This window comes from Staurois parvus, unplaced genomic scaffold, assembly GCF_062004578.1.
Source record: "Staurois parvus isolate SC_StPar_1 unplaced genomic scaffold, SC_StPar_1.0 ptg000445l, whole genome shotgun sequence".
NCBI classification, from domain to species: Eukaryota; Metazoa; Chordata; class Amphibia; order Anura; family Ranidae; genus Staurois; species Staurois parvus.
Window position 1 is genome coordinate 7,693,304 of NW_028318241.1, and position 24,868 is coordinate 7,718,171.

The following is a 24,868-nucleotide window of genomic DNA, read 5'->3' on the forward strand; positions in this document are numbered from 1 at the left end:
AAGGGCAACCCACCTCGCTCATGTAATGTAGGCAGTAAGTACATATGCATACACTTTTTGCTTTAAAAACTAGAATTGGTAAATTTGAAATGTTAAAGTATACGTAAAATCATTTTCAAAGACTATAAGGTATTCTGTGATTGGACAAGGGGACATTAAAACGTTCAAATGCCCCTTGTCCAATTACAGAACACCTTGACCTCTTCAAAAACAATGCAAGATGTTTTCTGATTGGATGAGCTGCACAGCGAGCAGCATACTATGATCCCTGTGCTCCATCCCTGACTTTCAGTTTCACCAGCACTTCAGCAGTGACATCGCTGTCAGGGGGTGCATCTAATATTTTTCATGAAAGAAGCAGCCACCAGTGGGGAACACAATAGAGGTACCTTACTGAAACCTAGCTAATGGCCACTAAAGGTTTTTGCCCACACTTCAGTTTTAATGTAAATTTAAAAGTAATTTTCAATTTCAAGGTGACCATTCTCTGTCTTCAAATTATGCTCCAGCATTGTCACCCAAGCCTCCACTGAAGACTGCAAGTAACTACACTGCTCAAAAAATGAAAGGAACACTTTGAAAACACATCAGATCTCAATGTGGAAAAATATCATGCTGGATAGACATGTGCAAAACAAAAAAATGTGTTTTGTTTTGATTCGAAATCTAACTTATTTCGTGTAGTTGGATCTTTTATATTCGTTCAATTCGTTTTCAGGATTCGCTTCAATAATTCGTATTGGAATTCAATTCGAAAAGGTTTCAACCAAATTCGAAAAGTTGTTCACATTCGAAATTGGTTCAACCGAATTCGAAACTGATTCAACAAAATTCTAAAGACGATCAAAAAGTTTTCCACCAAATTCAAAAAAATTTGACCGAATTTGAAAAGTTATGCTGGCCATACACATGTAGATTTTCATCCGAGAATATTTGTTTACAAAAAACATTCATCTGATTTTTTAACTGTTAGTGGAGTTAAATCGATGTTTGTTTTCGACAGCAGTGACGGAAAAATTCGAAGGGGGAGGAAGGGAAATTTTTCTTGAATCAAAAGAATTTTCGGCCAGTGTATGTGATTCTTGTTCAGAAATTCCATTAATTTTAAAATTGAATGTTAAAAGCAAAACACAATTTTCAGACAACATTCGTCCATTCATCGAATGTGTAAAGAATTTTTGTTCGACTTTTCTTACTTAGCTTAAGCCTGGCCATACACGTGTAGATTTTCGGCCGAGAATATTTGTTTCAAGAATATTCATTTGAATTTCTAATTGTTAAGATGGCCATACACGTATAGATTTTCATTTGAGAATTTTCATTTCAAGAATATTCGTTTAATTTTCTAATCGTTAGTGAGGTCAAACTGATATTTGTTTACGACAGCAGTGAGCGGAAAATTTGAAGGGGCAGGGAGGAAACCTTTTCTCGATCAAATAAATTTTCGGGCAGTACATGTGATTATTGTTCAGAAATTACATTCAGTTTAAAATCGAACTTTAAAAGCTAAAGACAATTTTTGAACGACATTCCTTCATTCATTGAATGTGCAAAGAATTTTCATACAACTTTTCTTACAAATATTTTCTGCCGAAAATCTACATGTGTATGGCCAGCTTAAATCAGGGGAAAAAAATTTTTAATTTTGAATTCGATCGAAATCTTTTCAAAATCAGGAAGGAAGTTGATGGGACACTAGCAGTACAGTGGGTTTTGTGCACTGTGACAGATGTTCTTGTGCACTGTTGGAGATATTTTTTGTTTGTTTTTTGTGCATGGGTACACTGTAACAAATGTTGATGGGGCGCTGGAACAGTGACAGTTCATTTTCTATTCTATTCTAATCTTTGATTTTCTATTGTCTTATAAAATATTGATTCTATTCTTTTCTATTCTATTAAATTATATTCTTTTCTTTTGCATTCTATTTTTATTATTTGTATTCTTTTCTTTTATTTATCCTCTATTCTTTTCTACTCTGCTATTTTCTATTCTATTTCATTCCTTTATTTTCTTTTCTAGAATCTACTTAGTTGTATTCATGTTTTCAAATTCGATTTTAAAGCGGAGCTCCAGTGAAAATAAAAATAATAAAAGTCAGCATCTACAAAAACTGTAGTTGCTGACTTTTAAACAACAGACACTTACCTGTCCTTCAATCCCGCGGTTTCACCGGCCACCCTGTGTTCCCGGCATCTTCAGTGTTGACTCCTGGCTGTGACAGTTTGCAGCTTTACAGCCGAGTAGTCACTGCGCTTTCTGAATGGCCCCGTAGTCTTCTGGGACCTGTCACGTGTCCCAGAAGACTACGGGGAGGGAGGGGGGAGGACAACTTCCGCTTTCGATCACCTAGGCCAGCAGTAGGCAACCTTTCAGAGGTTGAGGTCTACCTGGACAACATGGAGTAAAGCAAAGATCCCCTGGGTGGGGGGTTCAAGGAGGGGCCCTTAAAAAAAATCACCCCCCCCACTGTCGTATCCTCTGCCCCAGGGGCGGACTGATCATTTGGAAACTCGGGCACTGCCTGAGGGCCCGGGGTCAGTAGGGGGCCCCATGAGATGCCCCTGGTACCTTTTCATAGGCTTTTTTGAGTTTGGGCAAGGACACAGGGGCCCCATGATCCCCTATTGCCCGGGGGCCCCATGAGTTGTCAGTCCGCCCCTGCTCTGCCCCCTTTCCCCCAAGTAGTGTCCTGTATCCTGCCCCCCTTCACATCACCAGGCCCCCACTGTGTAGTGTCTTCTACCTTGCCCATAGCAGTGTTCTCTGCCCCCCCACAAAGTGTCCTCTGCCTCCCTATCCCCCAAAGCAGTGTCCCCTGTCCTTTTCTCATTAAAATCCCCCCCACTGTAGTTTACACTGTCCCCCCTCCCACAGGGTCTCCTAAGCCCACCCCCCACAGTGTCTTCTAAGTCCCCACTCCCACAGTGTCTCCTAAGCCTCCCCCACAGTGTCTCCTAGGTCCCCCACAGAGTATCCTAAGCCACCCTCCCATAGTGTCACCTAAGTCTCCTGTGTCCCCCTTCCCACAGAGTCTCCTGTATCCCCCACTCACAGTTTCTCCTAAGCCCCCCCCCACAGTGTATCCTAAGCCCTCCACAGTGTATCCTAAACCCCCCTCCCATAGTGTCACCTGTGTGACCCCTCCCACAGAGTCTACTGTGTCCCCCTTCCCACAGTGTCTCCTAAGCCCTCCTCTCACAGTGTCTTCTGTGCCCCCCCTTCCTACAGTGTCTCCTAAGCCCCCCCCCACACACAGAATCTCCTATGTCCTCCCTCTTACAGTGTTTTCTGTGTCCTCCTTCCACAGAGTCTCCTGTGTTCCCCCCCTCCCACAGAGTCTCCTGTGTTCCTCCCCTCCCACAGAGTCTCCTGTGTTCCTCCCCTCCCACAGAGTCTCCTGTGTTCCCCCCTCCCACAGTGTCTCCTGTGTCCCCTCTCCCACAGAGTCTACTGTGTTCCTCCCCTCCCACAGAGTCTCCTGTGTTCCTCCCCTCCCACAGACTCTCCTGTGTTCCTCCCCTCCCACAGACTCTCCTGTGTTCCTCCCCTCCCACAGAGTCTCCTGTGTTCCCCCTCCCACAGTGTCTCCTGTGTCCCCCCTCCCACAGAGTCTCCTGTGTTCCCCCTCCCACAGTGTCTTCTAAGACCCCCTCCCACAGAGTCTCCTGTGTCCCCCCTCCAGTGTCTTTTGTGTCCCCCCTCCTAAAGTGTCTTCTGTGTCCCCCCTCCCACAGAGTCTGCTGTGTTCCCCTTCCCACAGTGTCTCCTAAGCCCCCTCACACAGTGCCTCCTGTGTCCCCCCTCCAGTGTCTCCTAAACCCCCCCCTACAGTGTTTCCTGTGTCCCCCCTCCTACAGTGTCTTCTGTGTCCCCCCTCCCACAGTGTCTCCAAACCCCCTCCCACAGAGTCTCCTGTGACCCCCTCTCAAAGTGTCTCCTAAGCCTCCCCTCATAGTATCTCCTGTATCCCCCCCCTCCAGTGTCTCCTAAGCCCCCCCTACAGTGTCTCCTGGTTTCCCTTCATATCACACATACAGGATCCTACCTGTCAGCGTGTGTAGAGCTGAGCGGAGAGGAGAAGACAGCACAGTACTGGGTGGAAGGCGGGAGCAGGAGCTGCCAATTGATGATTGGTTTCTAGGACAGCCTGGCAGGGTGAACCTGCTCTCATCTGTGAAAAGCACAGGGCGCTAGTGGTGGATCTGCCAAATCTGGTGTTCAATGGAAAATGCCAATCGAGCTCTATGGTGCTGGTGTCACATACCTGGTTGGGGAGCCTGACATGGAGAGAAGGTGTCCTCTTACGATTCCTGCTCGGAGCCCCTGATAGTGGGATCAGAGGGCGCAGAGCCAGGAGTGGCACGAGTGCCGGGTAGATCTGGAGCTGGCGGCAGGTAGCTGAAGACCCAGGAGATCCGGATGCAGGCCAGGTGCGAATACAGGAACGTAGGTGCAACAGCAAGCAGGTATGGTGGCAATCTGGATGCAGACTTGGACTGGACACAGGAGCGTGGATTCGGCAGCTTGTAGGTATGGCAGTGACCAGAATGCAGGCTGGGTGCAGGACTGTGGGTGCAGCAGCAGGTAAGTATGGCAGCCATCAGGATGCAAGCCAGGTGCAGGTACAGGTAAGTAGGTGCAGCAGAGTCAGACAAGCCGGGTCAGTATTAAACAAGCAGATCAAGTACAAGGGACCAGGCAAGCGGATAGTCAGGGATAGCCGGGGTCAGTGCAGGCAGAGTTCTTTCTTAGTCAGGTCTGATCAGGATACAGGCAACAGAATCAGGTAATACGTGCAGGAACGTTGTAGACCAGAAGGCATTGATTTCACTGTACTTGTAAGGGACCGCCTGGCGGTACCACTAGCTCTCCACTGAATAGGCGTCCCCAGCGCACGGAGTCTAAGTCCCAGGGTGCTTGTTCACCAGGGCCCCTGATGGTGGGGATGGACTTGGAGCCCCCTGAGACCAGGTCGTGGCTACTGGGTGCGTCCGTCAGTGGTAGTGGTATGCGCCAAGGGCTCCCACGGGGAAGAGTCTGATATGAGGAGGTCAGCAGACCCCACTGCAAGGGATGGATGGATGAGCAAGGTCAGACGGGCCGGGTCGGTAACAGAGAGGACGGCAAGGTACAAGGCAGCGGGCATAGAATGGTCGGGTCACACGCCAGGTCAGCAACAGCAGGTCAAATCCAATAGGGGGCATCCAGGAGAGAGGTCAGGCAAAGCAAAGGTCAGGGCAGGAGAAATACAGCAAGGTCAAGGCACAATCCGGGTCAGCAACTTACAATTCACAGGTTCGCAGATACAGGATACAGGTAAGACCAGAAGGCACTGAATGACAGCTCAGGGTCATTTAAATATCCCGCCCTGTGCTGCCATTGGTGCCCAGCGGGCGGCCGCGGCTTCTACTGCGCATGCGCGAACTCGAACGCCGCGGCCGGCCCGGACCTAGTGCTGGAGTCCCTGCACAGGGCGGCACACTGCGCCTGCGCCGGGACCATCGCGGCGGGGATTGAGGGGATCCCTGACAGTACTGCAGATTTTAATAGCCCGCCTTGTGGTGATGTGTATGCTACTGCGCATGCGCGCACTTCCGTGCTTCTGCACATGCACTCCCGCCCACTAGAGGATGTCAGGCCCTCAGGCCACCCTCATGAAGTCTGTTTCTGATTGTTTGGTCAGAGACATTCACACCAGTGGCCTGCTGGAGGCCATTTTGTAGAGCTCTGGCAGTGCTCATCCTGTTCCTCCTTGCACAAAGGAGCAGGTACTGATCCTGCTGATGGGTTAAGGACCTTCTATGGTCCTGCCCAGCTCTCCTAGAGTAACTGCCTGTCTCCTGGAATCTTCTCCATGCTCTTGAGACTGTGCTGGAAGACGCAGCAAACCTTCTGGCAGTGGCAAGTATTGATGTGCCATCCTGGAGGAGTTGGACTGCCTGTGCAACCTTTGTAGGGTCCAGGTATCTCCTCATGCTACCAGTAGTGACACTGACCCTATCCAATGCAAAACTAGTGAAAAACAGTCAGAAAAGATGAGTAGGGGAAAAAATGTCAGTGTAAAACCATTTATGTTTTGGGGGTTGTCTCATTTTTGCCCATCTAGTGCACCTGTTGTTAGTTTCATTAACAGCAAAGCAGCTGAAACTGATTAATAACCCCCTCTGCTACTTAGCTGAGTATATCAATATCCCACTTTAATTGACTTGATGCTATACTCTGATTAAAAAGTGTTCCTTTCATGTTTTGTGTATTTCAACAAAGACTACACAGACATGACCCACTACTGTCACCATTAAAACCTGCATGAGGAATACTAATTAGCTATCATGCAGTACATGTAGACAGAAAGATATAGACTGATTAAAACTGAAGAGTGCAAAATCTGGCACAGCTCTGCATAGAAACTAAACAGCTTCCAGTTTTTATTATCAAAGCCAGGCCTGGACTGGCCACAGAGCGCACCGGGCATGTGCCGCTCATTTCTCGGTTCCTTTATGTGCCGCTCATTTCTCGGTTCCTCTATGTGCCGCTCATTTCTCTGTTCCTCTACAGTATGTGCCGCTCAGCCGCCTCTCCTATCAATCTCCTGCATGCGGTCGGATTCTGCATGCTCCCCCCTTGGCCAACCCTCCTCACTCATCTCCTCCAGCGGCCCCCTCCCTCATCTCCTCCAGCACCCCCCCAATCTCCTCCAGCGACCCCCTCCCTCATCTCCTCCAGCGGCCCCCCCTACATCTCTCCCAGCGGCCTCCACTCATCTCTTCCAGCACCCCCCTTCATCTCCTCCAGTGGCCTCCTCCTTCATCTCCTCCAGCGCCCCCTCCCCATATCTCCTCCAGCCATTCTTTCCTTTCTTTCCCTCTCTTTCTTTTTTGCCTACAAGAAAAGTAAGAAAAAAATGAAATATAAAATGGAATAAAAATAAAACCTACTGACACTAGTGGTGGAATTACCAGGGTCGCAAGGATCACTCTTGTGACTGGGCCCTGGTGTTCAACCACCGGGCTCCGAGGACAGGGTTACCTGGGCTTTGGGCTGCTCAGTCCAAAGTTCCTGGGCCTATTTTTTGTCTCAGTCCGGGCCTGGTCAAAGCCTAATTGAACAAGCTGAAACTAGAAGCTGATTGGCTACCATGCATAGCTGCGCCAGATTCAGAGTGCACTAGTTTTAGTAAATCTCCCCCAAAGTGCCTGAAAAAAAGACTGCATGAGACTAATGGGGGGGCGGTAGACATTGCTGGGGGGAGGGGGCCAAAGATCACTGCTATGAGGGAAAGGGGGGCAGATGACACTACTGGCATGATTGCCATCCTGCGCACGCCGTAGCCATGGCGGAGCGTGACGCCGTTGCGCACCTGTCTAGTGCAGTGGCGCCACACGCCTCCCTGTCTGGGGATCCCAGATCACATGGTGTAATGTTATGTACCTGTATGGTTAGTTGTGTGTCTGCTCCCAGAAACATCACTGGCCAGATCCTTCCCCCCACCTATATAATATCCACGACTCATTTTTTTCTATGAATTCCTTGCTGAGCATACGTCTGTTGTGACTGTCATACTGCCATGACCAGGTATTTTGTTAGGTTTGTTTCACCTCACCCCAGTTGCTTTTTGCTCTACTGGGATACCCTGTGACAGATGTATACTTTTTGTGAACACCATTCACTCTATCTCAGTTGCCATTTGTTTTATTGGGATACTTTGAGATATAGACATATACTCTTTTCTGACACAATTTAATATTTTGTTTACTATGCGCTCTAAAAATGTCAGCTCTATGATACAAGTTCTGTGGATTTAGTCCATGGCAGCATCTTTATTTTATTACATCCTGTTCCAAATTAATATGCAGATTATATTTTTCTCATTTACCTAAATAATTGATGTAAATAACAGTCAGCATAATTCTCATGTTATCAACTATGAAGAGTACAATTCAAATTTTATTGAGCAAACCTCCTAATGATAACAGTATTTTATTTAAACATAAAACACTTACAATGCACTGTTCCAAATTATTACGCACAGTAAGTTTCAAAACACTTTATAGGTTGTAAAGAACTGAAAAGTGTCATTTGTTGTGTTTGCAGCATATTTACTGAAATCAAAAGCTATTTCAATCAAACTTTTAACAACATTTTACCTTTTTACACATTTTAACAGGTCACGTTACATTGTAACATAGGACCCCTTATTTGATAGCAGCTTCACAAGTCTTGCATCCATTGAACTTGTGAGTTTTTGGACAGTTTCTGCTTGAATTTGTTTGCAAGATGTCAGAATAGCCTCCCAGAGCTGCTGTTTAGATGTAAACTGCCTCCCACCCTCATAGATCTTTTGCTTGAGGATGCTCCAAAGGTTATTAATAGGATTAAGGTCAGGGGAGAATGGAGGCCACACCATGACTTTCTCTCCTTTTATCCCCATAGCAGCCATTGATGCAGAGGTATTCTTTGCAGCATGAGATGGTGCATTGTCATGCATGAAGATGATTTTATTACGGAAAGCATAGTTCTTCCTTCTGTACCAGGGAAGAAAGTGGTCAGTCATAAACTCCACATACTTTGCAGAGGTCACAAAACATGACTCCATCACCGCCTTGCTGACGCCACAGCCTTGTTGGAACAGGGTGGCCGTTCACCAACCATCCACTACTCCATCCATCTGGACCATCCAGGGTTGCACGGCACTCATCAGTGAACAGGAAAATTAATCTTCATGTATTTTTCTGCCCAATGCAGCCATTTCCGCTTGTGAGCATTGGTTAGTGGTGGCCGAATAGAAGGTTTATGCAGAGTTGCAAAACTCTGGAGGACTCTACACCTTGATGTCCGTGGGACTCCAGAGGCACCAGCAGCTTCAAATATCTGTTTGCTGCTATGTAATGGTATTTTAGCAGCTGCTCTCTTGACCTGATGCATGGATCTGGCAGAAATCTTCCTCAATGTGCCTTTATCTGCACGAACCCGTCTGTGCTCTGAATCAGCCACAAATCTCTTAATAGTGCGATGATCACGCTTAAGTTTTCGTGAAATATCTAATGTTTTCATACCTCATCCAAGGCATTGAACTATTTCACTCTTTTCGGCAGCAGAGAGATCCTTTTTCTTCCCCATATTGCTTGCAAATGGTGCTCTGCTTAATAATGTGGAACACCCTCCTTTAGTAGTTTTTCCAAATTGGGCTCACCGGCCAATCTAATTATCACAGGTGTCCGAGATTGTTTTCAGTGATCAAAAGAGCCCTGACACACAATGCCATCCATGAGTTAAACTGAAAAACAAAATATTTAATCTTTGTGACACTTAAATAGAATTTACATAATAATTTGGAAAGGGTATATTACCCATCATGTTATTTTCAAAAAACCTTGGTCTGTATCTCAATATAAATGGTTACTGGTTTGGTGTGCCAAGCCTTAGTTGTTTATACTTCACATGTCTGGGGATCCCAAATCACATGGTGCAATGTGATGCACTTGTGTGGTAGGTGTGTGTCCACTCCCAGAAACATCACTGGCCAGATTAGTGGACTTCTTCCCTTCCCCCTACCTATATAACACCCACTACGCAGTCATTTGTTCTATGACTTCCTTGCTGAGCATATCTCTGCTGTGATGGCTATTCTGCTATGACCAGGTATTTTGTTAATTTTTTTTTCACCTTACCCCAGTTACTCTTTGCTTTACTGGGACATAAATGTAAACTCCTTGTGGACACCATCTACTTTATCCCAGTTGCCCTATGCTTTATTGGGAGACTGTGATATAGATATAAACTCTTTGCTGACACAATTTAACATTTTGTTTACTATATGTTCTATAAATGTCAGCTCTAAGATACAAGTTCTGTGAATTCAGTCCACCGCAGTATCCATATTTTACTATTACCAATCATAATATTTAAAAAAAAATCTTGGTCTGTATTCCAATGTATATGGTCACTGGTTTGGTGTGCCATACCTTAGTTTGTGTTTTATACTTCATATAGATTGGCCTTTCCTTTTGGGTGATGCCCCACTGGGATCCTTGCAGTAACCCCTTCAGAGCTGGAGATGTGAATTTAAAGACCTTATGCTGATTTTTGGCTAGACTGCCTCTGCTTTGTGGATGTCTATTTTTGAATCAAGTTACACAGGTACACCTACTAGTTAGGTTTTTGCAATTATGGAGGCATATGCTTACAAAACTTCCCTTTCCCCATGTGTGTGCTCTTAACTTGATTGTATGTAATTACTGATCTAACATTATTGTATTGTAGCATTATTTTATACCAGGAAATATTCCCTGAAGAAGGAACTCTGTTTGGAAACATTTTGGGAATTATGGGAAGATTTTATCGCCAAGCAAGACATGTATCTATATCTTTCTAAATACACTTGGGTATGTGCTGGCTTAATTGGTGTATCATATAGTATTTTACCTTTTGTCCCATTGGCCACTTTTTTTTTAAAATCAATAATAGACTGATTGCATGTGGTGGTTGTTTTTTTTTTTTTTTTTTTTTATATATGGTGCTGAGCCCTGGTGATCTTTCAGGTAGATCGCCACCTCTCAAAGGTAGCATACCTCTACTCTAAAGTGTATCAAAAGCCAAAACTTTTTTTTTTTCTTTATAGAGTGGTGAAGGGTTACTTTGCAGACAGAGGCCAAGTTGCAGATAGCATGTTTATTGAACAAGTCTTAAAGCAGTTTCAACACTGCATCTATATATATATATTTTTTTTGTTATCATGTCTCTCTGTTCCTTTACAGGTAAATGACTGCTGCTTGGAATATCCATGTGTACAGTCCCATGTCATGTACAGTGACTAAAAATTGACACTGCTGTTGATCTATGGTAGATGCTCTAATATCCTTTAAATGTGTCTATATTCTTGGTAATTGTTCCTCACCTCCTTTTGCCTTTAGTGATCAAAGAATCAATGATCTTTTATGACTTTGGACTGGGTTGGCAACTGGTATTTATTATTATTATTATTATTCCACTTATGTGCCTCTTATCAATTGACAAATGCTTTCCTACCCCATCACCCTATAAATGTAGATAAGCTAATAGGGAAGTCAGACAGCATGGGTTTTTTTTTTTTAGCGAATTTAGCGATATATCCTATTACAGAGTGAATTAAACTAAATCCTTTGTATTAGATCTGGAACTTATACCCTAAAAAAAAAAAACACCTGTTGATGAAAAAATATCCTTATGTGTGGTCTGAAGAACATATCACATATCTAGGGATTCAACTGACTAAATAAATGTCATCCCACTTTCATACAAATTATCTTCCTATATTACACAACCTTACAAAAGACCTTGAGCAGATCTCCAAACACAACCTTCCCTGGTCAGGTATACTAGCAGCCTTTAAAATGCTTTAACTTCCCCATTTTATTTTACCTATTCAGATCTTTACCTATCCCAATACCTGAAACCTATTTTAGGAACATACTATCACATCTAAACTGTTTTATATAGCACAATAAAAAAGTTAGACTCTCACATTCCAAACTGATAAAACACAGGACTGTAGGAGGTGCAGGATATCGATATCAAAGGTTACTACAAAGCAACCATTTTGGCACAACTTAAAACCTGATTTTCTTCCAATGTTACCTCCTTATGGAAAGACCTAGAATCCTCACAAATATTTGGCCATAAACTTTACAAGTGGCTTATAAGTGTAAACCGAGTCCAAATTAAAGAGAACCATTTCCCCCTCACTAATTGCCTCTGTTTTGGCCTTTAGATACTTTCTTCAGAAGGCACTGACCCGGTGCGCATACCCATTCCTGCTGTGGTGCTTCAGCTTCTAAATCTAAACATGGATCTTCGATCATCGTTTGCTAAAGGCATCCCTCTGGTTACAGACCTATATTACCAAGGGGTAATGAAACCTTTCTCTACACTAAAATCAATGTATACCTTACCCTCATCTGAATAATACAAGTACCTCCAAGATGTTCATTGTCTACAACACAAAATATACCTCCAGAGACATATAAGTAAAGTAGCATGGAAATACTTAAACAACAAATACACCTCAATAAAGGGTATCACTCTTTTTTATAATTTGTTACAAAACAACTTTTACTAAACTCACTCCCTTTGTAAAATGGGAATGGAATCTAAGACAGGCCTATACTAACTCTCAGTAGACAACCGCTATTAGTTCCATTTACAAACATACCCGATCGACAAACTAATGGGAACTCACCCATAAGCTAAATCTTCGCTGGTATATCACCCCAAATACTATCCATAAAATGAGCGCAACAACATCATCATTATGCTGAAGAAACTGTGGAAACAGGTAGTTTATTCCATATCTTCCAGGAATGCACCAATGTGAGAATGCTTTGGAAGGACATCTCCTCCCTACTTAAAGATATTGACATTCCCTTTACACTCTTCCCAGAACTCCCACTATTAATATTGGAGACCTTCCTGACACAATACCACTGTGTAATAACACATTTATTACTGGCTGATGTTAAAACAGTGAAGCGCTGCCCTATATACGTACACAATACCTCAAAAAATACTATGAATTCATGAAATGTGCTTCCTCTAAAATTACACCATTAACATGATGCAAACAAATATAGTAAACTAATAATTATAGCCTCTTCAAAGCAAAGTGCAAACATGCGATAATTCTTCATAAAGTGCAATGAATCCTTAGTGCTCCCCTCCGGTGGTCCCACTTACCAGCTTCCGTGGACTCTTATAAGAGCAAGAGTCTGACACAATTGTGTAAGTATAAGTTCATCTGGGATTTGTGGTCCTCTTGTTGGTCCGGTCCTCATGCTAGTCCTCCATCGTTCGTTTTCAATTTATGAGAATGAGATCCTCATAGTAATGTATAAAAAGAGGAGGAGTTAAAATAGTGTTCCACTCACATATAATAGCAAATAGAAGCATACAAACACAGGACCGGTAGTGTACCAGTGTGCATTCCACCAGCCGGAAATTATGTCGCCAACAGCTCCCAGCTGATGTTTCGCCCTTTCCAGTGGGTGTTCTCAAAGGCTAGAATCCATGGTGGCTGATGGCTCGTATATACAGGATCTCCACCTAATCCACCCAGTACACCCTATGATGTCTGTTCTGTCTCTCCAATCTAAACATCGAAAGCGTGATCTCTGTAACTTACAGTTGATAGCGATAACTCCAATCTTAGTTGAATAACACAGGCAGTGACTTGATCAGATGACACCTTGTAGATCTTGTGAAGTTTATTCCATAAACTGGGAGAATCTTACAACCATGAACATCGGATACGTCAAAAGATCATAATGTGATCTGCTTCATGGCATGAGGTTTGAAGCTGAAATGCATTACTGGGAAAAGGGGTGGGCTATATATACAGCAAGAACTAAACCAAAGGAAAGGGAGGAACAGACAAAATACAAAGAACACTTAAAGGCATATGACAGTCACGTGAAACCTGACACTCTCCGGTCGAAATCTATGATTTCTATTTCCAATATAAGAAATTAAGATTCTTTCCAGGAACATCTGCAAAACAAGAGAGAAAGGAAGAACAAAGGAAAACCATGCAAACATTTAGCATAAAACTTGCAGATGCTGGTTTCGAAAGTCCAGGCTGAGACATGGAAATCCATATTCAGAGGGGAAGGCAGCATCATTCACTATTCCTTCTTACCTCCCTGTAAATCAAGTTGATGACTTGTCTTCCTTTTTGGGCAAAAGAAGTACTAGTTCCTTTTATAGGCCTGAAGTAAAGGTGTGCAGAACCTTCTTTCATGGTGGATATAGCCAAGATGTGTCCCGAAATGCACTAGTAGGTACTGCACGACTGCCGCAGTCAGCAGGGTTGAGGCTATTGGGAACATATTGCCATTGTTCAGGCATGGAGAACTTCCTTATGTGTTCCACTCTGTTGCTGACATACACGTAGAACTGTCTTGTGCGATTGTGTATATATCCTAGCACTATTTTGCTCTCTGTATAAAAGTCAAAGGAGTCTATTTCAACATCTGTTTCAAGTTCTATAGGCTCAGCAATTTCCACAGCTAACACAGCTGCACAAAGTTCGAGCCTTGGAATAGTATGGGCAGGTTTGGGTGGTCTTGCCCATGATAAATCCTACACCCACTTTACCACTGGGATCTGTAGCTCGAAGATAAGCCACCACAGCAATGGCTTCGTTGGATGCATTGGAGAAGACCTGAATCTCTCTTCTGGTGGCATTCCTTAAGGATGGTTGAGTGTAAGAGCGTGGTATCTGGAGTTGTTCTAATACTTTTAGAGGCTGTTTTCAGGATTCCCACCTTTGTTGTTTCTCCTTGGGTAAGGGGGTATCCCAGTCTGAGCTTTCAGAAGTAAGTTGTCTCAGCAGTAACTTACCCTGAATGGTGAGAAGTGTAATGAATCCTAAAGGATCACAAATGCTGTTCACTGTAGACAAAACTCCCCGCTTTGTGAAGGGCTTGTCACAGGCTGATGCTTGAAATGTGAATGTGTCTTGTTTAACATTCCAAAGCAATCGAAGACTGCGTTGTGTAACAGGTCAGCTCCTAGTTGGAATTTCTTCACACTGACAGCATGGTCATCAGAAGGAAAGGCTATCATGACCTTGTCGCTGTTAGAGATGATTTTGTGAAGCCTGAGGTTTGCAGTGGCAAGCATGTTCTGGGTTCTAGTAAGAAGGTCAATAGCTTCTTCTTCATTGGGCAGAGATTTGAGTCCATCGTCTACATAGAAATTCCTTTTGACAAACTGTCCTGCATCAGATCCACATTCTTTCTCACCCTCTTGAGCTGTTTTTTCCTCAGTCCATAAATTTGCTACTGCAGGAGAAGGACATGGTTAATGAAACCATGTACCTTCATTCGGTAGTCTGACTTCATCATTGACATCATTATTGCTGTACCATCGGAACCTGAGGAAGTTTTTGTAGTCTTCACGGACGATGAAACAGTGTAACATCTGCTGAATGTCAGCCATAACAGCAATTGGCTCTTGTCGAAAGCGACGTAAAACTCCTATGATATTGTTCAGATTAGGCCCAGTGAGAAGATTGTCATTGAGGGAGACACCTTCATGACGAGCACTTGAGTTAAAAACCACCCTAATCTGATCAGGCTTGCGATGATGGTATACACCAAAGCATGGTAGATGCCAACATTCTTCTCCTTCTGTAAGAGAAGGTGAAGGCTCAGCATGATCTCGCTCAAACACTTTCTGCATAATGTCCACAAAGTGCCCGTTCATCTCAGGCTTCTGGTTCAAACTGCGATTTAAAGAAACAAACCATGATTCTGCGTGTACTCTGTTGTTTAGTAGTCTCTTTCTTGGGGTACGAAATGGTAGAGGTACTAACCAACTGTTCGAACCATCTTGGTAAAACTCTTTACTCACAGTTTTCAAGAATTTTTTGTCTTCCATGGTGGCTGCCAACTCCTTGTCTTTAGTGAGACAAGGAGAACCACCTTCATGATCATGGTATCTCCCCTGCCAGGTAAGTATGAGTTGGAAGGGACCGGCTAGTGCTCCCCGGTTGGGGCCACACCTTGTCCACGTTATGGGAGCTTTCTGGGTATCTGCCAGAACTAGCTGGAGTCAGAGCTAGGCCACAGAGCAATGCACATCTGTGTAAAGCGTGGAGCACGGGTGTTGTAGTTTTTTTTTTTTTCTTCTTCTTCTCTTCTTCTCCCTTCTCCTCCCCCTCCCCAATGTGTCGAGAGACGCAAAGGAGTTGTGAAATGGTCCCAGTGTGAACTGCGGCAGCGCATGTATTTGTATAGGAGGCGGCCCTTAAGCATCCAGCAGCAGCGCAAGCTTCCTGCCACGAAACAAAGCATAGGAAGATGGAGCAGCGGGAGGGGGCTGTTCCTACAGAGTTGGTGATTGGCCTGTAGCAGAAATGGGGAGTGAAGTCAATGCACGGACGCCATTTGGCAAGGGATGCAATGCAGGTGCAAAGAGGCTAGAGAGAAGGGAGCAGGAGCTGAAAGAGCAGCCTACCCGGTGTGTCGTCAGACAAAGCTTTTAGCTGAACTATCATTGACCAGAAAGAATCAGGGGAGAGCGCGAACGCAGTCCCCCACTACCACAAATTATGCAGTCGAGTTTCCCGCATTTGGGGAAATCGCAGGGGTCAGCACAGCCGGAGTGCAATGGTTGAGCCTCGCCCTGGGAGAACCACCTTTTTGATTGAAAAGATACTTTTATTACAGAAGCATCAAAAACAACATGATACGTGTAATCGGGGTACATCTCACCCTGTACTGCGATGCAGCGCACCACATAGCAATACAGTTCCAAACATACAATAAATACATTCAGAAATAAATACATTCGCTCAGCGGTATGATGCCTGACGTGATGTGCCGAGGATGAATCCCCAGACCACCACGTCATGCATAACGCCGCTTACCCCAAAAACTGTAACATTCTACTACACATTACGTTACCTAACAATACTAGTGCATGCACAAAAACGAAAACCGGATATTACAATCAATCAATAGGCATCGGGTGTGTGTGGGAAGGGGGGGGGGGGGGGAAAGAAACACAGGCCCAAAGCTTTATTGAAAAGACAAAGACACGCAAGGGGGAGTAGGGGGAAGGGGGAAATCTTCAGACGTCCTCTTCCTCCTTAAAGTCCATCAAGGAATAGTCTCTGAGCAGACTGAGGATCAGTCTGCGGCAGTCCTCAATGGACATCCTCTCCCGCTGGTGGATGAGGCGCTTTCTGGCGCACCATAAAGCGTCCTTAAAACAGCACAGCACCCGCCAGGCGCCGTCAATGTCCTCCAGAGAAAAGGTTCCACAGAACAGTCCATTCAACACCCCAAAGTGAGTGATGGCTGTCTGTGGCACAAAGTCCTTGAGTTCAGGTTCCAGGGCCCCCAACAGGGCCTGAGCAAATGAGCACTCCCAGAAAACGTGGTAAGACGTTTCCTCGTGGATGATGCAGAAGGGGCAGTGTCTGTATCTGCTCAGGTTCCTGGCATGCATAAATGTCCTGAGAGGCAGTCCCCCCTGGATAGCCATCCATGCCAGGTCCTTGTGCCTGTTGGTGAGGATGTTTGAAGAAACATTCCTCCAGACCACCTTGCAGGTGTCTGAAGGCAGGCCTGGAACCGACTCCAAAATGTCGCTGGCTCGGATGAGCTTGTAGATGGTCTTTGGCTTCCACAAGTCAGGCTTGACTCCCTGCAGCCCTTGCTCCCTGATGAACTTGAAGGTATCCAAGTAGTACCAAGGAGTGTCCCAGTTGTAGGGGATGGAACTGTCCCAAGTGTCCCACCCCAGGGACCTCCAGAGAGGCAACAGGAAGAAGCGAGACATTGCGTTCCCGCCAGAGTCCATAATCCGTCTTGGCAAAGTTCTGCGGATGCAGTTGCAAGCAAAGAACACCCTCAGCTGGGTGGCGATGTCGGGCACGCCCTTACTGCCCTTGAGGGGTTCCTTGAACATGACTGCCCGCTTCACTCTGTCCATCTTGGAGCCCCAGATGAAGTGAAACACCGCCCTGGTGATGGCCTTGCAGGTGTTGACCCGAGGGGGCCAGGCCTGGGCGAGGTACTGCAACACAGGGAGAATCTCGCTGCGGAGTACCAGTGTCTTCCCTTCGATGGTGAGGTCTCTGAGGCTCCAGAGTCCAAACTTTTGGCGCATCTTGGCCAGTCTCTCCTCCCAAGACTTCAGGGCTGCGCCCTCGGCACCAAACCAAACTCCCAAAATCTTCATGAAGTCTGTCTTGATGCCAAAGGGCATGGATGCAGAAGAAGGCAGGAACCACTTTCCGAAGAACATGACTTCCGACTTCCCGCAGTTGACCTTTGCGCCCGAAGCTTGGCCGAAGTCCTCGCAGGTCTGGACGAGCAGGTCGATGGAGCGCTGGTTGGCACAGAACACCGTCACGTCGTCCATGTAGAGCGAGCACTTCACTTCCCGTCTGTCTGGTCCCGGTGCGGTGATTCCCCCGATCTCTGGATTCCGTCTGATGCATTCGGCGAAGAGCTCTATACAGCAAACAAAAAGCAGAGGTGAGAGAGGACAGCCTTGTCTGACCCCGGAGAGGACCGGGAAGGGGTCAGTCTTCCAGCCGTTCACCTGCACGGAACTACAGATGTCATTATACATGATGTCAACATATGAACAAAACATTTCCCCGAGACCAAACCTGCGCAGGGCTCTGCACATAAACCCATGGGAGACACGGTCAAAGGCCTTTTCCTGATCAAGACTGACCAGGGCCGCGTGCACACGGCGGTCCTTGATGTATTGGACCGTGTCCCGGACAAGCGCTAGGCTGTCCGCAATCCTGCGGCCAGGAATGCCACAAGTCTGATCTGGGTTGATGATAGCCTTCAGCCTGTTCGCCATGACTTTGGCGAGGATCTTGTAGTCCACGTTCAGGAGAGAGATGGGACGCCAATTTTTCAAATCACATCTCTCCCCCTTACGCTTGTACAGGATCGTGATCATCCCCTCCCTCAACGAAGGAGGCATCTTGCCCTCCACCACCATCTCCTCGTACAGCTCGAGCAGGTCCGGGCCCACGAGATCCCACAGCGCTACATAGAGCTCCGCTGGGAGACCGTCGCAGCCCGGGGTCCTGCCTTGCCTAAAGGATTTAGCGGCAGAGTGCAGTTCCTCCAACGTCAAGGGGGCGTTGGTGGCCGACAAACCTGCAGGATCAATAGCGTTAGAGATACCTGACAAGAACCTGTCGGCCGCTTCCGAGTTTGTTTCTTTGGGGGAGTAGAGGTCGGAGTAGTAGTCGCTGACCACTTCCATCACGGCCTCCTTCCCCTTCTGGAGTGTTCCAGTCTTGTCGCGCAGCTCCGACAGGGGTGTGTGTCCTGAGTGGAGTTTCCTGAAAAAGAAAGAGTTACACTTCTCACCTTTCTCGAGATGCTCCACCTTGGCACGGAAGACAATGTGCCTGGATTCTTCCTCAAAGTGCTTTTTCAAGCACTTCTTGGTGTCCTCCAGGTCTTGCCTCACGTCCCAGCCACAGTGATGAAGGTCCTGCAGGGACTGCAGCTGGCGCTGCAGCCTCCTGAGTTCCTTCCTCCTGGCAAACACTTGCTGGCGTCCCCTGGCCTGAAAGAAGCTGCGCAGCTTGACTTTCACGAACTCCCACCAGTCGCTTACCTTAGGAAAGAAAGACTTCTCCTCTCGCCAGGCACCGTAGGTTTCCCTGAGCTCCTCTAGCAGTTCCTCATCGTCCAGCAGGGTGCAATTCAGCTTCCAGGAGCCTGGGCCCGGGGCAAAGCCCTCTCCCAGATCACCTTGAAAGTGAATGGCCCTGTGGTCAGAGAAAAAGCAGGGAACCATGGAGAACCCGCGGTGCCTGACTGCCCTGGAGGTGAGCACAAAGTCAATCCTGGAGCGCACAGATCCATCGGGGCGGCTCCATGAGTAGTTCACGGAACCGCGCCCCACGGATCCCACTGCGTCTCGCAGGGAAGCCTCCGCAATCATCTTCCGGAGCAGCTTCGAGGTGGCGTCGAGTTTTGCGTACATGCTGGAGCTGTGCCCATCCTCCTCTATCGGACAGTTAAAATCACCGCCGATTACTACTGTTCTCGTTGTGGCGAGTTGCGTCCGCAGGGTTTGGAAAAGTTCCAGCCGCGCGTTCTTCTCCGGGGGGGCGTACACGTTGATGAGCCTAACGGGCTCCCCCGCCCACGAACTGTCTATGACCAGAAGGCGGCCACAGACGAGCTCATGGACGGAGTCAACAGTGAAACGTCCTCCCCTGATAAGAACTGCAACCCCTGCGGACTTGCAATCGCCACCCCCAGACCAGTAGGAGGGACCGTGGGTCCACTGGGAGGACAAATGAGTGTACCTCCTCAGAGGGGGAAGTGCGCACTCCTGAAGCATGTACACATCACTCTGCTGTGTGGAGAGAAAGGTCAGCACAGTCTGCCTCCTAGACACATCCTTGATGCTCCTCACATTAATGGAAAAGATAGAGATCTCAGCCATCATGGGAAAGAGATGAAGGGGTTAGTCGGCAGGGGCTGTGCTTACCTCCCCTGGAGAGGGGGGGCGACCTCTGTGACCTCTGCAGCCTGACAAATGTCCTGGCCCAGACCAATCTGATTGAGGACCTCATCGAAGTCGGTGGAGAGATCTGGGTCCGACTGGGTCAGAGCCATCTCATCTTCCACCTCTTCTTCCTCCAGCGTGTCGAGGTCCTCCCCCACGGGGTCGGGACCTGCGGCATTCTGGAGGACGGCAGGCCGCTTGGTGGCAGAGCAGGTGTCCTCCGCCGCCGGGCTGGCCTGCTCCTTCTTCCGCTTCCTGTACCCCGCCGCAGAGTTGCTGACAGGGGTGACAGGGGGAAGGGGCGGGAAGTCCTCCTGTGAGGACAGGTCGGGGGGGGTGGAACTGGGCCCGGGGCAGGGGGACCAGGGGCAGGGGGCCCAGGGGCGAGGGGACCAGGGGCAGGGGGGCCAGGGGGGCCAGGGGGACCCGGGGCAGGTGGGCCAGGGGCAGGGGGACCAGGGGGGGCAGGGGGACCAGGGGCAGGGGGACCTGGGGCCTGGGGGGGGTTCCTCTTACCCGGGTCCTTTGGAGGTTTCTGTGGCGCTGGTTTGGTGGCAGGGCCCTTGCTCAGGGCCCCAGCGTACGTCCTGCTTCTTTCTGGGCAGTCTCTGTAGACGTGCTCTGACCGTCCACAGAGGTTGCAGGTTCTGGACCTCGGGCAATCCTTGGTCTCGTGACCTGCAGACCTACAGAACCTACAAGAAAGCACATTGCATTCCTTACCCTCGTGCCCCGGCTGGCCGCACTTGCGGCATGACTGGGGTTGGTCCGGGTAGTGTAGGAGTCCTGTTGACGATCCCAGGGAGAAGCACTGTTGCAGGTGTTGGAGATCTCCAGCGGGACGATCTCTTAGTAGCCTGCAAAACACAGCCCACTTACCTGTCCAGAAGCCGTTGGCGTCTAGTATCCGGACTGGGTCCTTCAACACGACGCAAAACCTTTGGAGGTAGGTGGCGATGTCTCTACCAGGGACGTGAGGGTTCCTCATGGACACCGTGATCCGCCTTTCGTCCCTTTGAATGGGAGAGTTTGCAGTGAACTTTCGGAAGAGGGAGTCGGGTCCAGAGGTCTTCACTGCCTCCCAGTACCTTCTGCATACCTGTAGGGAGACAAAAGTGACAAGGAACATACCTCTCACGAAGGACTGCACCGACAGGGTCTCTGCCTTGCTGAATCCTTGTTCAAGGATCATTTTCTTCCCAAAGACTTCCAGGGTCATGTCCGGGATTCTGCCTTCCACTTCTTTCAGCCGCAGCACGACTGTCTGTTCATCCAGGGCTCCAGGGGAGGGAGACCGTCTGCAGGGCCGGAGTGATCTGAGGTGGAGGCGGAGGGGGCTTCTCCCGGGGTCTTGGCAGGGGCGGCGTTCTGTGGCTTCTTCCTAGTCTGCTTCTTCCCCATCTTGTCGCAGAGGAGTTCTCAGGAGGGCTTCCCAGAGATCTTGATCGGATTCCTTCTCCTTCTTCTTCCTCGGCGGCTTCACTCTTGCTTAGCCTTTGAAAAGGCTATTGAGCGTCTACTGCCCGGAGGTAGTAACGCAGAGTGAACAAGGGGGGGGAAGATCACAAACTCGTTCTGTGTCAAACCCAATAGCAGCAAGCAGGTGAAGCCGAATTTAATTGACGATCCTACAAGGCCGAGAAGAGGGTACCCCACACAGACCAAAAGGCTGGGATAGATTCAAGTGGTTCTCAACGTCCTAGCTGGAAGCAGGGACACCCCTAAAGGCAAGGTCGATACTACACTTGATCTTAGCCAAAAGGCCGAGAAGCGATGTCTGGAGAGACGCAAAGGAGTTGCGAAATAGTCCCAGTGTAAACTGCGTCAGCGCATGTATTTGCATAGGAGGCGGCCCTTAAGCATCCAGCAGCAGCGCAAGCTTCCTGCCACGAAAGGAAGCATAGGAATATGGCGCAGCGGGAGGGGGCTGTTCCTACAGAGTTGGCGATTGTCCTGTAGCAGAAATGGGGAGTGAAGTCATGCACGGAAGAAGCCATTTGGCAAGGGATGCAATGCAGGTGCAAAGATGCAAGAGAGAAGGGAGAAGGAGCTGAAAGAGCAGCCCACCCGGTGTGTCGTCAGACAAAGCTTTTAGCTGAACTATCATTGACCAGAAAGAATCAGGGGAGAGCGCGAACGCAGTCCCCCACTACCACAAATTATGCAGTCGAGTTTCCCACATTTGGGGAAATCGCAGGGATCAGCACAGCCGGAGTGCAATGGTTGAGCCTCGCTCTGGGAGAACCACCTTCGTGATCATGGTATCTCCCCTGCCAGGTAAGTATGAGTTGGAAGGGACCGGCTAGTGCTCCCCGGTTGGGGCCACGCTTTGTCTACGTTATGGGAGCTTTCTGGGTATCTGTCAGAGCTAGGCCACAGAGCAATGCACATCTGTGTAAAGAGTGGAGCAGGAGTGTTGTAGTTTTTTTTTTGTTTTTCTTCTCTTCTTCTCCCCCCCAATGTCTGGAGAGACGCAAAGGAGTTGCGAAATAGTCCCAGTGTAAACTGCGTCAGCGCATGTATTTGCATAGGAGGCGGCCCTTAAGCATCCAGCAGCAGCGCAAGCTTCCTGCCACGAAAGGAAGCATAGGAATATGGCGCAGCGGGAGGGGGCTGTTCCTACAGAGTTGGCGATTGTCCTGTAGCAGAAATGGGGAGTGAAGTCATGCACGGAAGAAGCCATTTGGCAAGGGATGCAATGCAGGTGCAAAGAGGCTAGAAAGAAGGGAGCAGGAGCTGAAAGAGCAGCCCACCCGGTGTGTCGTCAGACAAAGCTTTTAGCTGAACTATCATTGACCAGAAAGAATCAGGGGAGAGCGCGAACGCAGTCCCCCACTACCACAAATTATGCAGTCGAGTTTCCCGCATTTGGGGAAATCGCAGGGGTCAGCACAGCCGGAGTGCAATGGTTGAGCCTCGCCCTGGGAGAACCACCTTCGTTTTTCGTTTTTAAATAACTTTATTGAAGCAAATCATAGTATACAAGTTCAAAATTCAAAGTTAAGCATAAAGATTGGTACAGATTTCACTTTACATACAAACCATTCTGTTATTTCATTAATACATCACATTGAAAGTCTAGACCAGGTTTCTTTGCACCATAGTTTACTTTTGTGTTTGTGATTTTTCTCATCAAGCAAAACGTATAAATGCATTACACTAAAACTCAAAGATATGCATTCTCTGACTGGTACCTCGTTAGAATTGAAAATTATTTTGTTTCGGACTTTCCACAAAGCTTCTTTGAATGAATTAATCATTTTCCATAGGATTACAAATTTATCCCTTGGTATTGTTTCCACCTTTCCATAAAGAACCAACTCATAATCTACATCCTTAATTCCCGACACCCGTTCTAGAAGCGGTTTTACCACCCTCCAGAGCTCTTTGGCATAAAAGTGTAGCGATACCCCCGAAAGGGCTGCTTAAGTTTGTTCACTCCTCCACTCTTCCTTTCAACCCCAAGAACTGTCTCAGCCCACACTGGCACACCTGGCAATAGTGTAAGTGCAAGGACCAATGAAAAGCACACACTTTATAATAAAACACAGAGATCAGCTTTACTGTAGACCTCTATGGGAAATAATAAACATTAACAACCAGTATATGTTAGGAGAATCAAGAAAACAACAAATACTGTGACGGAAAGCAATATAACTCACTTTTACACTCGGGCTGCTTTCAGGGGATTCCAACCATGAATAACCCCAAGAGCAGAGGCAAACACTTAAATGACAACCTCAAAGTGGATTTAACTCCTCTTCATAAATTTGGCCCCGTGATGTCCAAGCAGGAGGAGAGCAGAAGAATGACTCCCTGTTGTGTCAGACTTCTCCCTTCTAAACCCCGACACCATGACCCCAATAGGAAAACACTGTACCCAAATGATGCTTAATAGCTACTTTCAAGGTAAAGCTATTCCCTCACACACCATGCAATATAGAGGCCTGACTACGCATGCGCGTGCACGTATGGCACCAGTAACTTCAGTCTCTTTGTAACTGGATGAATGTTGGGATCTTCAGCTAGCCACTTTCGTTGGTGCACTTAAACTCCTTAAACACTTAAAGTGTAATTGTAATCCTGTGGCAGTATTTGTATAGCAAAGTGAACACGGTGTCTGTTCAGCAGGGCCATCTACACAACCCAGTGCCTGGTGAATATGAGCAAGGTATGATGTCTCTGTATGTGTGCAATGTTCCTGTCATCTGACAGTGGGAGAAATCCCTCTCACCAGATCCTGTGACAAAGGCCCAAACGATCGTCTTGGAAATGACAGGTTCCTCTGGTCACCTCACGATGAGCACTTCACACTGTCAGTGTAGGCACTGTACTGTAGACCACTTCCCTCAGTTTGGATGTTCCTTTGTCTGATGCAGATCACCAAGCATCCAGTGCACTGCCCATCAGCACTTCTTTGCCAGGTCCAATCTCTCTCCTGCCACATGCAATCTCCCTCTCCCTCAGGAGAAAACCCAAGATGGCCCCTTCACTCTGCTCTCTCTAAGCATGATGGCTTTCGTGGTTCTTTTTTAATTCTATCTCCATATTAGCCTATAAGGCTGTTTCTGTTCAAAACTCCATCGTCCACAATGCTTTGCAGCTGCACTTCCTGCTTGAAAGAGTCCTTGTCATTGGCTCCTTTAATGGCTCTCATAATTGGCTCTCTCTCTCTTACAGTCTGAGAGGAGAAAGGGGGGGCTGAAATCCCTCACTGCTTTGTCTGTGTCAGGGCAAGTGTCAGGTTACACAGGAGAGGCCAGTCAGCAGATCACAGCCATGAGACAGGATTAATATCTCCTGCTACACACTCCCCCCACCAAAGAAC

General features: G+C 47.3%; 2 non-coding genes and 2 pseudogenes across 2 annotated transcripts; all 4 read right to left on the reverse strand.

Annotated features, from left to right (window-relative positions):
- Positions 1-16,047: 16,047 nt before the first annotated feature.
- Positions 16,048-16,211, reverse strand: LOC149453696 (U1 spliceosomal RNA). The gene has a single exon (XR_016314622.1). It is a non-coding gene; the product is annotated as a U1 spliceosomal RNA (small nuclear RNA).
- A 5,511-nt stretch (positions 16,212-21,722) lies between these two features.
- Positions 21,723-21,815, reverse strand: LOC149453697 (U2 spliceosomal RNA; annotated as a pseudogene).
- Positions 21,816-22,161: 346 nt separating this feature from the next.
- LOC149453698 (U1 spliceosomal RNA) lies at positions 22,162-22,325 on the reverse strand. Its single transcript, XR_016314593.1, has one exon. It is a non-coding gene; the product is annotated as a U1 spliceosomal RNA (small nuclear RNA).
- Positions 22,326-22,847: 522 nt separating this feature from the next.
- On the reverse strand, positions 22,848-22,989 carry LOC149453699 (U1 spliceosomal RNA; annotated as a pseudogene).
- Between the last annotated feature and the right edge of the window lie 1,879 nt (positions 22,990-24,868).